Source organism: Nicotiana tabacum, chromosome 2, assembly GCF_000715075.1.
Source record: "Nicotiana tabacum cultivar K326 chromosome 2, ASM71507v2, whole genome shotgun sequence".
Classification (NCBI taxonomy): Eukaryota; Viridiplantae; Streptophyta; class Magnoliopsida; order Solanales; family Solanaceae; genus Nicotiana; species Nicotiana tabacum.
This window is the reverse complement of record NC_134081.1, coordinates 83,039,738-83,058,296: the sequence shown is the minus strand read 5'-3', so window position 1 is coordinate 83,058,296 and position 18,559 is coordinate 83,039,738. Positions and strand designations below refer to the sequence as shown.

The 18,559-nt window shown below is 38.2% G+C and overlaps 1 pseudogene; it reads left to right on the top strand.

Moving 5' to 3' along the window:
* The first annotated feature begins 14,574 nt into the window (after positions 1-14,574).
* LOC107778045 (S-locus-specific glycoprotein BS29-2-like) overlaps positions 14,575-18,559 on the top strand; it is a 114,939-nt pseudogene continuing 110,954 nt past the window's right edge.

Sequence of the window (18,559 nt, the reverse complement as noted above, 5' to 3'; positions counted from 1 at the left end):
TCCAATACTCATTATAATCCTATTTACAACAATTTCCAACTCCGTTCGAAAAGTCAATAAAATCACCCTCGGGCCCACGTGCCCGGATTCCCAAATTTTTCGAAGATAAACATTACCCATGGAATTTTGAACTCAAATATATAATTTACTCTCAATTCCATTCTCAAATTCGTGGTCAAAATCCAAAAATATAAATTTCTAGGTTTTCTACCAAAATCTCAAATTTTCACTAATTTTCCATGAATTCCCATGTTAAAATCTATATATAATCCAAGTATTTAACTTGCAATAGATGGGAATCACCTACCTTGACATAGATGATGAAAATCTGCTTTTCAAAAGCTCCAAAAATCGCCCAACCAAGAGAGAAATGAGTGAAATGGGCTAAATCCTGCTTTTTAAAACATTCTGCTTCGCGTTCGTGACCAAAGCCTCCTGTTCGCGATGCCTTCAGGCCCTACTGCTTCACGTTCATGGTTGAAGCTTCGCATTCGCGAAGGCTAAATGACTCCAGGCCCCCATCTCCTTCTCTCTTCTTCGCGTTCGCGTAGCCTTGGCCGCGTTCGCGAAGGCCTTCCCAGCTACTATCTCGCGTTCGCATCCACTGCCTTGTGTTCGCGTAGGCCAAATCCTAGCAGCCTCAAAGTTCCTCTTCGCGAACGCGGGACTCCCTTCACGTTCGCTAAGAAGGGAACCAGATACCAGCAAAAGCAGTTCCAAAACAGCTCAAATCAATCTGAAACCACCTCGAAGCACAGCCGATGTCCCCGGGACCCCGTCCAATCACACCAACCAGTCCCATAACGTAACACAGACTTGCTCGAGGCCTAAAATCACATCGAACATCACCAAATCATGAATCGTACCCCAATTCAAGCTTAATGAACTATAGAACTTCAAACATCTACATTCGATACCGAAACCTATCAAATCACGTCTGATTGACTTCAAATTTTGCACACAAGTCACATTTGACATTGCAAACCTACTCCAACTTCCGAATAGGAATCCGACCCCAATATAAAAAGGTCCACTCCCGGTCAAACTTCTAAAAAACCTTCAAATTTCTAACTTTTGCCAAATGACCCCAAAATGACCTATGGACCTCTAAATCCATATCCGGATGCGCTCCCGATACCAGAATCACCTTACGGAGCTATTCCCAGACTCAGAATCCTAAACGGACATCGATAACATTGAAATGCGCTTCAACCCAAATTTATGAAATTCTTCAAAAAATGCCAACTTTCCACAATAGGCGCTGAAACGCTCCCGAGTCATCCAAAACCCAATCCGAACATACACCCAAGTCCAAAATCCCGATTTCGTGGTCGTTTACTTAAAATTCACACTTCAGTTAATTACTCCAACTTAAAACGTCCGAAATTAGAATTTTCTTTCCGAATTAACTTCGAACTTTCCCGAAACTCAAATCCGACCACACGTACAAGTCATAATACCTGAATTGAAGTTGCTCATGGTCTCAAACCATCGAACGGCACGCTAGAGCTCAAAACGACCTGTCAGGTCATTACAAAATAATTCAAATATTACATATAAAGCCCTAAATCTACCCGGACAAAAACATGCTTTAGCTACATACGGACACTCGTCATCGCGTGCGTACATAGCACCCACAACTAGTTTCACATAACAATAAATATCACCTAGGGGTAATTTTCCCCTCACAAGGTTAGACAGGAGACTTACCTCGCTCTGAAGTTCCATAACCGGCTCCAACGCCTCTCTAACATCTCACACCAATGCCCATCGATCCAAAACTAGTCAAACAAGGTGCAAATCAATCAAAATATACTCCAATGCATGTAATTTAATAGTTTATAATAATTCTCAACTCCGCTCTAAAAGTCAACAAAGTCAACCATCAGGCTCACGCGCCCGGATTTCAAAAATTCTTAAAGATGATCATTACCCATAATACCACGAACTCGAATATATATTTTATTCCTAATTCCATGTCCAATTTCGTGGTAAAAATCCAAAATACTAATTTCTAAGTTTCTTTCAAAATCTCACAATTTCTACTAATTTTCATATTTAAATCCTTGTAGAATACATGTAGTTAGCTAACAATATGCAGGAATTACTTACCTTGACATAGATGATGAAAATCTTCCCTCCACGAGCTCCAAAAGTCGCCCAACCAAATGAAAAATGGGAGAGAAATGGGCTAAGTCCCGTATTAAATCAATCTGCACAGGCCTGCTCTTCTTCGCGATCGCGAAAAAACCATCGCGGTCGCGAAGGCCAGAATCACTGCCTCCAAAAATTCCTCTACGCGTTCGCGACCTCTTCGTCATGTTCGTGAAGCCTTCTAACCCCTGCCCTTCGTGTTCGCGGGCCATGAACCGCGTACGTTAAGGCTTAGCGCCTGTCAGGCCCCAGCTCCCCTTTCTTCTTTGCGTTCGTAACCTCCAAGTCGCGTTCGCGTAGGCTACCCCAGCCTCTTCTCCGCGTTCGCGGCTCCTGCGTCACGTTCGCGATGAGCAATTCCCAGAAGCCCCAAAATTATTCTTCGCGAATGCATGAGACCCTTTGCATTCGCGAAGAACAAAACCAGACACCAACACCAACAGTTGCAAAACAAGGAAAATGGTTCGAAATCACTCTGAATCGGACCCGAGGCCCCTCGGACCCCGTCGAATCACACAAAAAAGTCTTAAAACACAAAACGAACCTGCTCGATGCCTCAAATCACACCAAAATACATCAAAACTACTAATCGATGATCGAAACCTTCTTTCAACTTTCCGACATTCAAACTTCGACGAACGCGTCTGATTCATACTTAAACTTTCCGGAATGATACCAACCTATTCCAAGGCTCGGAACACCAAACAGACATCGATAACACCAAAGTCCACCTCAAACCAAACTTAGAAAATTCTAAAATCTTCCAAATGCCAACTTTCCACAATAAGCGCCGAAATGCTACTGGGTGACCCGATACTCAACCTGAACACACTGTACCAAAAACATGATCATGCACCTTTGTTAAAATCACACCATGCACCGCATAATTAGCATGCCCGTAATAACATCCTCCAACCGTAGAAGCTGCAAATTCCCTAACCTGATGCCCGTACTATACCTTATATACGTATAAGCCCTAATCCAACCCTCGCGATACTGCAAAGATTAAAATGACGCGTATAAGCTCATAACCACCTGCCAAATCAATAAATCATGGAGTCCCTCCTCCTGACAAGAATCATTACCTCATTCTGAACTTAATAATGATAGTTTCCCTTTAATATACCCTACATAAATTATCGCACTTATCTCATGTCCAATAACCTAGTTTCACCCAGTGCAAGCTCCTCGGGCAATAAGCCACCTCAAATACCATCAAAAATCTCATAGAGCACCAATAAGCTACAACTCGAATATGACTCATAAGGAAGAATGAACTCCAATAAGGAACTACCCAGCCCGCGTAACGAATAAAACGGCCAACAGATGCTATAGACCTTTCTCGGAGACAAGAAACAAGACACACACAAACAATAAGTATACAGAACCATACTCAACATCTCACTGTTACAGCGTGCAACCAAATCCAACTATGACACTGTTGTAGCGTGCTACCCAATCCGAATATAACATCGTTGCAGCGCGTAACTCGATCCACACAATATACCTATGGCGGCATGCCACCCGATCCAAATAATATACCCGTTGTGGCGTGCCACCCGATTGACACAAAAATCAATAAGGAAACATCCATCAAGCCGTAATGCTTATACTTACGAAATACCCAAATATCGACCACAAGCACGCCAAGTGCATAATACAACCCTGGGGAGTCGGATAGCGCCATATGCTACAAACCCCAAGCACGACTAAGGTGCAATAAATGACCTGCATCTCGAGATCCATCTTATAACCCACATGTGTGAATAATCAAGCCGCCTCATAACCCACATTGCACAATAGAGGATTACATGGAATAGCTGACGACACGAATAATATCCAACGCCCGAAGACTCTTCCATAAGCAATGCTACGGTGAATGAACACATCCGACCTGACGTAGAGAACATACTCACATTAATCTTTCAAGGATCCACAATGTCCCTATTCATGACACTCACGAGAAGCCGTCCAATCCGGACCAAACTCTGAAAGTCCACAACCAAATGAATAGAGTGCCTTTCGGGCATAAACTCTCATATTAGCGATAGTACCAGAATCTCCATACTTGGTTTCAATCCTTAACAATCAAGTGACTAACATGTCACACTTATACAAATTTCCCCGTGGGATACACTCCCACGACCTTCCGCGCCAAGTAGAAAAGTCTGCACCTCCATACCACCGATTGTACTAATTTTGTAACAAATTAAGAATCCGCAAATCAATACCCCAAAGCCTCTTATACAGGACACCATTCTCATGTGACACTAAAGTAAATTTCAGCTTACTCTGAACATCTGAATTCTTCCCTGCTCATCCGAGCTGGTGACATTCTTATCAACATTGAGCCACAACCTTGATCCTCAACTTCCAATTCTCATGTCGTTTACTGCACCTATCATGCCACTATGTGAGAGTATAAGAATTCATCATAACCCCTGAACTACTAATAGAATAATCACTTCATTAGCTAAAACCTTTCACTTAACTCATTTCAAAAGAACCATTGTAATAGGCAATTGAATTCTCATAACCGCAGAAAATACAAATTGTCAAGTTGTGGTTTAAACCGCCATAACTCTTTTGGGATCCATTTACACATAACAAGGCCATTTGAATCACATACCTCCCAAATCAATCAAATTATGGTGGCTTTCAAGCCCACACGTACAACCACAAACCACCTGTATAACTTAACGCGCCAAAGGAACTGATCATTGCCACAATCATGCTGATTCAAACCATTACTAACCAATCCAACTTCTTCCAATTTACTCTTGAGTTGCCTTAGAAATAATAATAGATCCATTCAAAAATATAACGAACTCAATCAGCACTCATCCCGAGTGACCCGAATCGCGAGACCTCATCGTCTCAATACCCATGAACCATCTCATACTCCCATCAAGTGCACAATAGCATCACCAACTGGTACACAAATTCTGCATGACCTCTTGTGAATCCGAAGCTATTTCTCCCATTCCTCCAATATTATCCCGCAGACCCCATGATAACATAGAAAATTCCCAAGTATTCTTCTCTCTCTATCGCAAAATCCCGGTCTTCAGCCACACAAAGAACCCAAATTCCTTAGACACCGCGCTTACATCCTTGAACCCATTAGAACCAGGATTGAGAGTCACCCACTTTGACCTGGTCACGAATATCATCAAACTCCAATGCTTTGTTACCACATGAACACTCCCAAAGAAGCAACCGGATGAATTCTTTTCCTTGTACATCACATCCACAAGAAGCATAAACTCTAAGTCTTCCCAAAACCTGCAGCTGAATCGATAAGGCGAAATATAGTACACATTAATCAAGTTATTTGCTTGAATTAACCCTGATGTTTTCTTTTCTTAGTCATAAATAATCTACCAATGCACCGATAACTAGAAACCACACAAGCAGAGAACCACGTGATCCAATCGTAGACGATGGGCACCCCCACTTAGCTTTAAGCTACCATCATATAAATGTAGAACCCATAAAGATTCCTCCTTCTCAATTACCATGATCTCGCACCGTCAACCCGCTAAATTTCTCGTAGTCTCTTGTTAAACTATTCATGAACATTCTGAATTATCAGCCATAATCACATATTCGACCTTCTGTCGGGTAGTAAGAAGAACTATTTGTAGAAACTTTATCAAAATCACGCAACCACTAACTTGCTCATAGGAGATAACCCACCTGTGTAATTCTATACCGATATCTTCCAACAACGCTGCACTGGGTACAACTACCACAAAATCAGTAAACCCTCCTGAGCCCATACTCGTCCACCAGCTGTACAAGTCTGTTTATTCCCCATTGACATCAACTGAAAGTCCGACAATATATTCTAAACTCGAAGTCACGTCATATCCCATGACGATAATCAAGCTCTTACACCCCTAAACACTCCAAGCAACTTCTTTCAGTCATATTTAACCTTCCTCAGCACAGTATCCACCATTCTAAAATAAAATCCGTAGACCTAGTCACTATCCACCATAATTCCCAAATCACTCTAAGCTTTTCTCAAGGCATGTGGCTATCCTACCACATAATCCATATACTACTTTGCCACTCCCACTTTGATTAAACCATCTCCTTTAAGCAACTTCTAGGCCTCTGTTTTTCATATTTGACCTGCTAGCAATTCAACCACAGCGAGACACCTCCCACCATGTCCTTCCTCATCTTTTGCTGCCCAAATGTTGCCTTAAATCAAAATCAATCTTTGTAGCACCTGAACTAATAAATTGCTATCAACTCTAAGTCTCCTCGAAGATCTTCTTTCTCGAGCCATCAGCATTAGAAACACCGATTCGATTCTAAAAAAGCTACACACCGCCATCTCTGATAGCCGCTTCTCAGGCACCATTTCACAATACGTTGCCCTGAAGGAAAATCAAAGAAGACCATAACACCGATGAACCTTAATGCTTTCAAACAAGGACGACAACAGCACAACACAAATGAGAATTCCACCACCCTTGAGAATGTCATGTCTCATTACTCCTTCAACCAAAGCTTGAACATCCATAGTCTGCTTGCCTTTCCTCCGCTGGGATTAAATGCCAAACCTCTAAACCATGCACTGAGAAATCCTCCTTTTGAGTCATTTACTGCCTCGACACATAAACAAGCACCCTACCATTATACCAATCTGTGGGATAACAACGCATGAACATCATAACAATTTGTGCATAGCCTCAAAACCATAGGAAATACAGATACTGAGCTGAAACGACAGAACAACCACGTCTGCAGTACACTTACAACTCCTTGATGCCCAATCGATAACAAGTGATCCACGTCGCATAAGATTGAGTAGGAAGGAAATGAAGGCATAAGCTTCAATGGAATCAAATTGCATAGTGAGGAATCAAGAATGGAAATGCTCCTAACAGCCCTGTAGCCTCTCGAAGATAGGTACATACGTCTCCGTACCGATTCGCAAGACTCTACTAGACTTGCTCATGACTCGTGAGACCCAAGTGAACTTAGAGCTCTGATACCAATCTCTCACGACCCAAAACCCACTATAGGTCGTGATTCCACCCACCGGCATCGTTAGGCAAGCCAACGGTGAACTAACAACTTAGTTATTCATTTTATTATTTTTGAAATCATAAATCTTGTTAGGTGGAGACATAAATGTGTTAAAGTCGTAGATAAATACAATTTAAATATTATACAAGTAAAAGTGTATCGAGGTTAAGCAAACCATAAGCAAATTCTAGAATCATCCCAAAACCAGTGTCACAAGTACATATCATTTACTAAGGACTACAATAATAATACAAAATTTGTCTGAAATGTAAATAAGACAAGATAAAGTAAATAGTACGATGGAGAATCTATGGGCTGCGATACGTAGCCTAGAATACAGCTCACCATAAAGTCTCCTCAGCAGCTGCACCTACGCACCAAGCTGACTGCCGATTAAACATGTCAGATCCTGCACATTTAGTGCAGAAGTGTAGCATGAGTACGTAAATCAACGCGTACCCAGTAAGTATCAAGCCTAACCCCTGAAAAGTAGTGATGAGCGGTCGACATCGACACTTACTAGAGGCCCAATAAAGCAATATGATAAATCATAAGCAGATATGAAGCACAATAGCAATAATGGAGTAAAACTGTAAGTTACATAATCTTCCAAAATTTTCTTTTAAAGATATAAATTTCACAGTCTCGTATTCTATCTCAATAGCTCAGATATATCAAGTGCCAGTATCAAATGGATAAGGAATACCATATAAAATGCCATGCATCAGTAGAAGGATAATCTCATGAATATTCAGACGGCTAGCGATATAACGCACGATTATGTCGAGGTCGTATGACCCGATCTAGAATAATGTGTACACTGCCGAGGGTCGACCGGAACGAATCATAGATGAATCTATTATACTGTCGAGGCGTTCGGCCCGCTCCACAAGAAATGAAGGAACTTACCGAATTACGGGACACGTGCTTACAATATAGTACATGAGCATAAGGTGAATATAACCTTTATCGTTTCTCAATTAATTTGCCAACAACTCAAGGTGATAAGGCTCGACCTAATATATATATATATATATATATATATATATATATATATATATATATATATATATATATATATTTCTAAATCAATTTCAATTGTAAATTTAATTAATTAAGCCAGCAGAATGAGTTCAAATAATTCAAATATTACATGATAAAGTCCTAAATCTACCCGGACATAAACATGTTTTAGCTACGTACGGACTCTCTCCACCTCGTGCGTACGTAGCACCTACAACTAGTAACACATAACAATTACATTACATAGGGGGTAGTTTCCCCCTCACACGGTTAGACATGAGACTTACCTCGCTTTGAAGTTCCATAACCGGCTCCAACGCCTCTCTAGCACCTTAAACCAATGCCCATCGATCCGAAACTAGTCAGACAAGGTACAAATCAATCAAAATATAATGTAATGTGTATAATTTAATATTTTATAATAATTCTCAACTCCGCTCGAGAAGTCAATAAAGTCAACCCTCAGACCCACGTGCCCGGATTTCAAAAATTCTTGAAGATGATCATTACCCATAACACCACAAACTCGAATATATAGTTTATTCCTAATTCCATGTCCATTTTTGTGGTAGAAATCCAAAATACCAATATATAGGTTTCTTACAAAATCTCACAATTTCTACTAATTTCCATGTTTAAATCCTTGTAGAATCCATGTAGTTAGCTAGATCAATCTGCCCAGGCCCGCTGTTCTTCGTGATCACGATCGCAAAGTCCAGAATCACTGCCTCCAAGATTTCCTCTATGCTTTCGCAACCTCCTCGTCGTGTTCGCGAAGCCTTCTGACCCCTGCCCTTCGCGTTCACGGGCCACGAGCCGCATTCACAAAGGCTTAGTGCTTGTCAGCCCCCAGCTCCCCTTTCTTCTTCACATTCGCGACCTCCATGTTGTGTTCGCGTAGGCTTCCCCGGCCTCTTCTCCATGTTCGCGGCTCCTGCATCGCGTTCGCAATGAGAAATTCCTAGCAGCCCCAAAATCCTTCTTCGTGAATGGATGAAACCCTTCGCGTTCGTGAAGAACAAAACCAGACACCAGCACCAGTAGTTGCAAAACAAGGAAAAATGGTCTGAAATCACTCTGAATCACTCCCGAGGCCCCCGGGACCCCGCCCAATCACACCAACAAGTCCCAAAATACAACTTTCCAACATTCAAACTTCGACGAACGCGTCCGATTCACACTTAAACATTCCGGAATGACGCTAAACTTTACGTGCAAGTCATAAATCACGATACAAACCTATTCCAAGGCTCGAAACCCCAAACGTACATCGATAATACCAAAGTCCACCTCAAACCAAACTTTGAAAATTCTAAAACCTTCAAAATGCCAACTTTCCACAATAAGCGTTGAAATGCTCCCGGGCGATCCAATACTCAACCTGAACATACACCCAAGTCCGGAATCATTATACGAACTCATTGGAACCTTCAAATCCCGAATCCGATATCATTTATTCAAAAGTCAAACCTTAGTGAACTCTTCCCACTTAAAGCTTCCGAAATGAGAATTTTACATCTGTATCATCTCCGAACATCCCGGAATTCAATTCCGACTATGCGTACAAATTATAATACATGAAGTGAAGCTACCCAAGGCCTCAAACCGCCGAACGACATGCTAGAGCTCAAAACAACCGGTCAGGTCATTACAAGAATCTTCTTTGCCCTGAAATTCTTCTCAATAGCCTTTCTATCAGCATCGTTATACTTTTTTCTTGTTTTGGGACTGTAACTATTCTCTCACCAATAGTTTTCATGGGAACAAAATGTCCATCACATATTACATCCCACAATACTGAGTCCTCAACCATGATGAAGTCAGGCATTCTTGTTTTCCACCAACCATAGTATTGGCCGTTGAATCTTAGTGGTCTGTAGGTTGATTGTCCTTCCTTGATGTTTGGTGGAGCAGCCATGAGAATTCTTTCTAGGTGTTAACCTTTTAGAATGAATTTGCTCTAATATCAATTGATAGAAATTAAGGGCTCACTAAACTGTATAGAGAACCAGGTTCTTTACCAGTTCCCACAATAAGCAACAGATTGTAAAATCAAACAGTATAGGGAACCAGGTTTTCTCTTTGTTCCCACAGTTAATATGCAGTTGATGAATATAAAATATTTACTTATTATAACTTTTAATATCCTAATTTAAATAATATACTTAAATTATATTTCAAATTTTTCCTCTTTCTAACTATTTTTGCAAAAAAAGAAAAAAAAAGAAAAAACGATTATAAATAACAGAAGAAAGAAAACAGAATGCTTGATGAAAGTCTTCTATGGAAAACACAAGAATTAAAATGGCAAAATGGAAGCCTATAATTGAAGTTTCAACATGTTCAAACCCCCTTCCTTAGACGTATCCAAACTCCTATCTTGGACGTATCCAAGCTCTTATCTTGGATACATTCAAGCTCCTATCTTCAGATGTGTTTAAGCTCCTATCTTCAGACGTGTTTAAGCTCCTATCTTCAGACATGTCCAAGCTCCTAGTCTTGTTCACATCTAAGCATTTAGTTTTTGTTATACTTTTGTATAAATGGAATGCAAATTTGCGGGAAGAGGAGAGAGGGAGCAAGACAACTACTTTTCTCTAAACTTTTGTCTTAACTTCTTTCTTTAACTATTTCATTTTCTTCTATAAGTTTTTACATTTTCTAAAAGTATTGGTAATATTCTAGAATTTCTTTTTATTGTGAGATTTAAATACTCCATAGTGGAGTAATCTCGTTTGTTGGGATAGTTGATGAATCTTGATAAATTGTTTTATAATATTATTTCAGTTTTAATACATCCTTGGCTTGAAATTTTCTTTTTATAATTCATACTGTGTTAAAATAATGGTTTCTAATTAATCATTATTATCACTTCTATATATTTTCTTTAAGTTATTCTTATATTAATATTGTAATTCTCACAAAGCAAAATTAATATATAATAACCAATGAATAACATAGTAGAGTGAGAATATTTTTTGGTAAATTTCTTATTTCAAATCTGTAATCTTGTTTATCTCAGTTTTAATTCTCACGGGAGAATTATTGCAGGTAAAATTACTGTTTTTTTAGTAAAACTAATCTCACGAAGTTTCTACTACCTTTTAGCACAATTCAGGCAAGAAATTATTTTGGTTTGACCGTCACTAGTTTTAATTCAATTAATTACATAATATCATGGAGTGCTATTAATTGACTTTTTCTTAGTGAGCAAATATAATCACTAGCAATTATTATTTAGAGAAATACATGTAGAAATTGAGATTTTATTGTAATAATATTATCATGTGAATTCAACGATTCCCAACTCTTTTTAAATTGTAAATTTTTCGGAAGTTATTTGTTTTGCTTTATGTAATTAACAAGTTTTAAAACCTCACTCAACTTTCATCAATTTGGTTCTCTCAAATAGTAGTAAAAATATTAAAAGACTGTAGCCTAGATTAACCAATATCTGTGGGACGATATCATAAACTATACTAGAATTTGACTGAGTACAAGTAGAAAAATCCTATGCACATTGATCTCGTCAAATTTTTTGTGTCGTTACCGGGGATTGGCATAAATCTACTTTAGATTAAATATTTTGTTATTAATTTGGAAACTTACTATTAGTATTATTATCTTTGTTATCACTATTTACTAAATACTAGTACTGTAACTATTACTATTACAAGTACTAACATCCTATAGAAGTGTTATTACCATCTATCCTTCTTATCATCATAAAAAGCATAGCAATCACTATTATTAATACTAGTACTACTCGTAACTATATTCTATATTAGTATTAGATTATTGTTTTCTATCGTTGGTTACTATTACTACTTACTGATTTTGTTTACTTTTTTTTTTCCATTAAATCTATTGCTAATTAGTAATAATATAATTGATATTATCATATACTAATAATAATAACAATAACGTTATCGTACTACTATTTTTATTTAATCGCTTATTGTTTTGTCATCTTTGTAATTTTCTTTGTCCTTGTTATTCATAACTTTCGTTTAATTATTTTCTTTTAATTACTACTACTAACACTTTAGGAGTTAAGTTTATTATTGTTATTTTTTAGAATTTTGAGTAGTTTATGACCCGCTCTTCTACAAAAGAGTTGGTCAATTACGATCATGAAATTGAAAGATCTATTCGATTGTACAGGAAAGAACAAGCATTATCTTCTCAAAGCATAGCTTGTGAATGAATGGAATATCAAGAAGTAGAAGAGAGCAACCCACTAAAAATTCCATCACCAGTCCATATAGAGGATCAGTTTGATGAAGTGGCGCCAAGGCCAGCAAATAGAATCCTAAGGGATTATGCTAGACCAGACCACTTCAACTGTGAATCTAGTGTCAGAAAACCCCCAATGGCAACCAATAACTTTGAAATCAGGACCGGCCTAATTCAAACAATTTAACAATCTTGTATCTTTATTGGAGATTCAAATGAAGATCCACACAGTCATTTAATTGATTTTCTGAAACTTGTTGAAACTGCTAAGTATAATGGAGTATCTCCTGAAGCAATCAAGTTAAGGTTATTTCCTTTTTCTTTAAAAGCAGACGCCAAGACTTGGTTGCGAAGTTTGCCTCAAGGATCTATTACCACAAGGGATCAGATGACTCAAAATATTTTGAACAAATATTTCTCTCCTGCTAAAACCACAAAGTTAAGACAAGACATATTTAATTTCTTGCAGAATCACACTGAGTTAGTATATCAAGCTTGGGAAAGATTAAAGGCAATGTTAAGAAAATGTGTACACCATGACAGTCCTGAACATATACAGTTATATATTTTTTATCACGGGTTAAAACCCACTTCTAAAAATGTGATAGATGTAGCTGTAGGAGGTTTTGTAATGGGAAAAATCACAGAGGAAGCATTATTATTATTGAATAAAATTTTTGAGAATGCCATCCAATGGCCATCTGAGCATGTAATCATCAAGAAGGTTGCTACAGTAAATCAGGAAGACGCTTTAAATATGCCAACACAATAAATTATTTCTTTGGCACAAAAGTTTGAATTTTTTCAGGTGAATACACAACAACCAAGCCAATTTGAGGCTTGTAACATGTGTGGAGGAAACCATCAGAACCATGAATGTCAAGCAACCAACCACAATGATGAACATGTCAATGGCATCGATTACTAACAGTATCCTTTTGGAAGTCCAATGGCACAGAAACATTCAGGTTTTCAATAGAGCAATCCAAATGGTGTTGAGAACTCTCAAAGCTTCCAGAAGCAACAAATACAGGGTCCACCTGGATATCAGAATCCAAACCGTGGTCAATCAAACTTCAGATCATATCAGCAAGCAACTGGATATCAGCAAAGGCCTCAACAAGCCCATCCTAGTCTTGATGACCTTTTGTACAAGTACATTAAGGTCATTGATGAAAAGATGGAAAGCCAGAATTCAACCCTCAAAAATTTGGAAATTCAATTGAGCCAACTAGCAGCTTTTGTGTGAGAAAAGATTCAGGGTCCCCTTACCAAGCAATACAGAGAAAACCCCAAAAGACCACCTTAAGGCCATCACCTTACGGTCAGGTAAGGAACTCGATGAACCTAATGGAGATAGATAAGAAAAGAACCAACCAGAAAAATAGGTAGACAATAGGAAGAATGTTGAAAAACCATCTGAACCATCAGAGGAGAAAGAAGTCAAGAAAAAAGAAGAAAAGAATATTGAAAAATTGACTCCTCTCTCTGTGACATTCCTTTTCCACAAAAAATGAAAAGAGAAAATCTTGATAGTCAATTTGCAAATATTTTGGAGATTTTAAAATATATTCACATCAATATTCCATTCACTGATACTTTATTACAAATGCCTTCATATGCCAAATTTTTAAAAAAAATTATCAAGAAAAAAAGAAAATTGAAAGAAGTTTCTGTGGTAATGCTTACTGAAAAATGCAGTGATATACTTCAGAATAAGCTATCACAAAAACTTGGTGACCCAGGCAGTTTTATAATTCCATGCACTTTGGGAGGAGTATATTTTAAAAAAGTACTTTGTGATTCTAGAGCTTCAATAAATTTGATGTCTTTTTCTACCTTTAGAAAATTGAATCTCAATGAAATGAAAGATATAGGTGTTTCTCTTTAGTTTGCAAATCTTAGTACTAAGACACCTAAGGGAATAATTGAAAAATTACTTGTAAGAGTAGATAAGTTTGTTTTTCATATAGATTTCATAGTACTTGAAATAAAGCAATATTCTGATGAACCGATAATTTTTGGTAGACCTTTTCTTGCTACAGGTAGAGCTATCGTAGACGTCCATCAAGGACAACTAATTTTGAGAGTTGATGATGAAAAAGTCATTTTTATATGCAAAAGATACTAAGGTTTTCAGGAGATGAGGCATCATCTTCGTGTTTTTCAATTGACATGATTAGTTATCTTACAGATGAATTCAAAGATGATCAATTAATTCCAGACTCAATGAAAAGATGTTTGACCAAATTTAGCACCACACAGGATGATGATCCTCTCATCATAAAAGAAGCTGAAATATTAGAAAAAGATTCTAAAGATGTGGAGATGCAAGCAGAACATGTTCAACTAAAAATTGAACTCAAAATTCTCCCGTCTCATTTAAAATATATTTTTCTTGAGGAAGAATTATTTCTAGTAATTATTTCATCTTCTCTTACTATAGGACAAGAAGAAAAACTGATTGAAGTATTGAAAGCACACAAAAGAGCCTTGGGGTGGATTGTAGAAGATATCAAAGGGATTAATCCAGTTGTTTGTAAGCACAGAATCCTCTTGGAGGATAGCTACAAGCCAATAGTCTAGCTTCAAAGGGGATTGAATCCATCAATGCAAGAAGTGGTAAAAAAAAGAGATTGTAAAGCTTTTAGCGGCATGTATCATTTACCCAATTTCAGACAACCCTTGGGTAAGCCCAGTTCAAGTATTACCAAAGAAAGGAGGTATAACTATTATAAAAATGAAAGTAATGAACTCATGCCTACCAAGACCTCCACAGGATGGAGAGTCTGTATTGATTACAGACGTCTCAATGATGCCACTAGAAAAGATCATTTTCCTTTTTCATTTATTGATCAAATGTTAGAAAGAATTGCAGGATATGGTTTTTACTATTTTTTTATGGTTATTTAGGGTATAACCAGATACCAATTGCACCAGAAGATCAATATAAGACAACCTTCACATGTCCTCATGGAACATATGCCTATTGGAGAATGCCATTTGGTATATGCAAGGCCCCTGCTACATTTCAGTGTTGCATGTCAGCATTTTTTTTTTGACATGACTAAAAGTTTCTTGAAATTTTTATGGATGATTTTACACTCTTTGGCAAAATATTTTAAGATTGTCTTCATCATTTGACCTTAGTTCTTAAGAGATGTGAAGAGACAAACTTGATTCATAATTGGAAAAAATGTCATTTTATGGTTACTGAGGGAATTGCTTCAGGACATAAAATCACTGCTAAAGGGATAGAAGTTGATAAGGCTAAAACTTATCTTATAATAGACTTACCCCGTCCCAGAACTGTTAACAGCATTAGAAGCTTTCTAGGTCATGCAGGTTTTTACAGATGGTTCATAAAAGAATTTTTAAAGATTTCAAAACCACTGACTAACCTCTTGATGAAAGATATTAAGTTTGTTTTTCAGGTGATTGTTTGAAAGCATTTGACACCCTTAAGGAAAAGTTATCAACCGCCCCAGTAATTGTGTACCAAGACTGGAATCGACTTTTTGAGGTCATTGTGATGCTCGTGATACAGCAATTGGAGTTGTTTTAGGCTAGAGAAAGGATAAGATCTTTCGTCCCATTTACTATGCCAGTAGAACAATGAATGAGGCTCAACTAAATAATGCCACAACATAAAAGGAATTACTGGCAGTATTATTTGCTTTTGATAAGTTTTGATCTTATTTGATAGGAACCAAGGTCATTGTTTGTCACGACCCAAAACTCAAGTTGTCGTGATGGCGCCTATCATTATACTAGGCAAGTTGACATTCATACATACCAACACTTTCAAATTCAGATATACTAAAATAGATTTAAATAGGTAAAAATCTCATAAAAATCGAATGAAAATGTCACAACTCAATACAGAAGTTTCCCAAAATCAGGGTGTCACTGAATACATGAGCATCTATACAAATACATAGTCTGACACACTGTCTAACAAAGTAGAACTAAATAAATAAAAATGAGGGATAGGGGAGGAGAGTCAAGTTCTACGTACGCCAAGGCAGCTATCTCGATAATCTCCGAACGACCCCAAACTCTGAGAATCAACAAATACCGTGCCTGGAAACACCTGGATCTACATACGAAGTGCATGGTGTAGTGTGAATACAACAAACACAGTAAGTAATAAGTCTAACTTTTGGGCTGAAAGCAGTAACGAGCTTCACAGGTACAGTCCAATTACAGAAATATAGTACAGAAATGTAGGCATGCTCTCAAGTTTAATAATTAAAGCTCGGACATGTAAGATATGTCAAGTACAACTAAAATAAGGAATGATACGTCTCGATATCTACATGTCAGTTATGTATGTCAACTGAAGTACAAAACAATGATGAAGTTATATGCATACTCTCAGAGTATCAATCACTTATTCCTCCCATTCACTTTATCCTCACAGTCACTCATTCCTCACAGTCACTCAATCCTCACAATCACCCAATCCTCCCAATCGCTCGGCACTCGCTCTTGGTACTCGCACTCGGCACTAGCACTCATTAGGTACCTGCGCTCACTATGGGTGTGCAGACTATGGCGGGGCACATCCAGCCCAAGCATTATAATAAGCCAATCATGGCATAAATCAATACAGCATGCTGCGGCATGCAGTCTGAACACATAAATATTCTCACAATCAGGCCCTCGGCCTCACTCAGATATCAATTTCTCTTGTCTCTCAGCCTCACAAGAATCATGATAATCACCCCAAACAATGATGATATGATGCATTAATAAATGGTAACAGAGACTGAGATATGATATGCAAATAATAGTTGTGACTGAGTTCATAATTACAATTAAGCAAATAATTCAAGATGCAACATGACCTCTGTAGGTCCTAACAGTACCAGCATATAGCCTAAGCAAGATTTCTAACATGACTCGCAGCTCAATTTCTCTAATACATGGAGAATATACAAATAACAACAAGATTATTCAACTATACAGTTCCACATAATCGACCAAGTAAACATACCTACGGAGCACGCCCACACGCCCGTCACCTAGCATGTGTGTCACTTCAACACTAATCACGTAACACGTAATTCGGGGTTTCATACCCTCAGGACCAAGTTTAGAAGTGTTACTTACCTCAAACCGTGTAAATCTCTACTCCAATAAGCCCTTGCCTCGCGAATTGGCCTCTGAGTGCCTCAAATCTAGCTGCAAACAATTTGATACAATCAACACGAGGTAAAGGAATCAATTCCATATGAAAATAATAAGTTTTTAATCAAAAGTAAAAAAGTCAACTCAAAAATCAACCCCCAGGCCCACGTCTTGGAATCCGATGAAAGTTACAAAATTTGGACACCCATTCAACTAGGAGTCCAACCATACAAAAATTACCCAAATTCGATACCAAAATCTCGCTCAAATCCCCAAAATTCGGCCTAAGATATTTCTCCATTTTCCCCAATTTTTCAACCCAAATCACTAATTAAATGATGAAATCAAAGATATAATCATGGAATTTAACAAAAACTAAGTAAGAATCACTTACCCCTAATCACTCCCTTGAAAATACCTCCAAGAATCGCCTCTAACCAAGCTCCCAAAATCAAATTGTGAAATAATCTCAAACCCTTGTTTTTGAGACTTTAAATTCTGTCCAGTTATCCCTTAATCGCGATCGCAAAGCACAAATTCAGTTGTCCAAGAATTAACCCTACGTGATCGCCTAAATACCCACGCAAACGCGATGCACTGATCCCTCATACCTAAGTGATCGTGAACAACATCACGCAATCGTGATGAACAATCACACGTGAATACTCAGCCTTCTCTTCCTCTTCGGGAACGCAGCCTAGCCCACGCGTTCGCGCTTCACAGCTTCACTAACCTACCCGATCGCAATACTCTACTCGTGAACGCATAGAGTAAAAATCTAGCTGCCCATAACAAGCCTTCGCGATCGCGGACCTATCCACCCAAATGCATAGAAGGAAACTAGGCATGAACACCAGCAGTCTCCCAAGTCCCATTTTCACTTCATTAACCATCTGAAATCTACCCGAGGACCCCTGAACCCAAACCAAACATACAAACAAGTCCTAAAACATCATACGAACTTAGT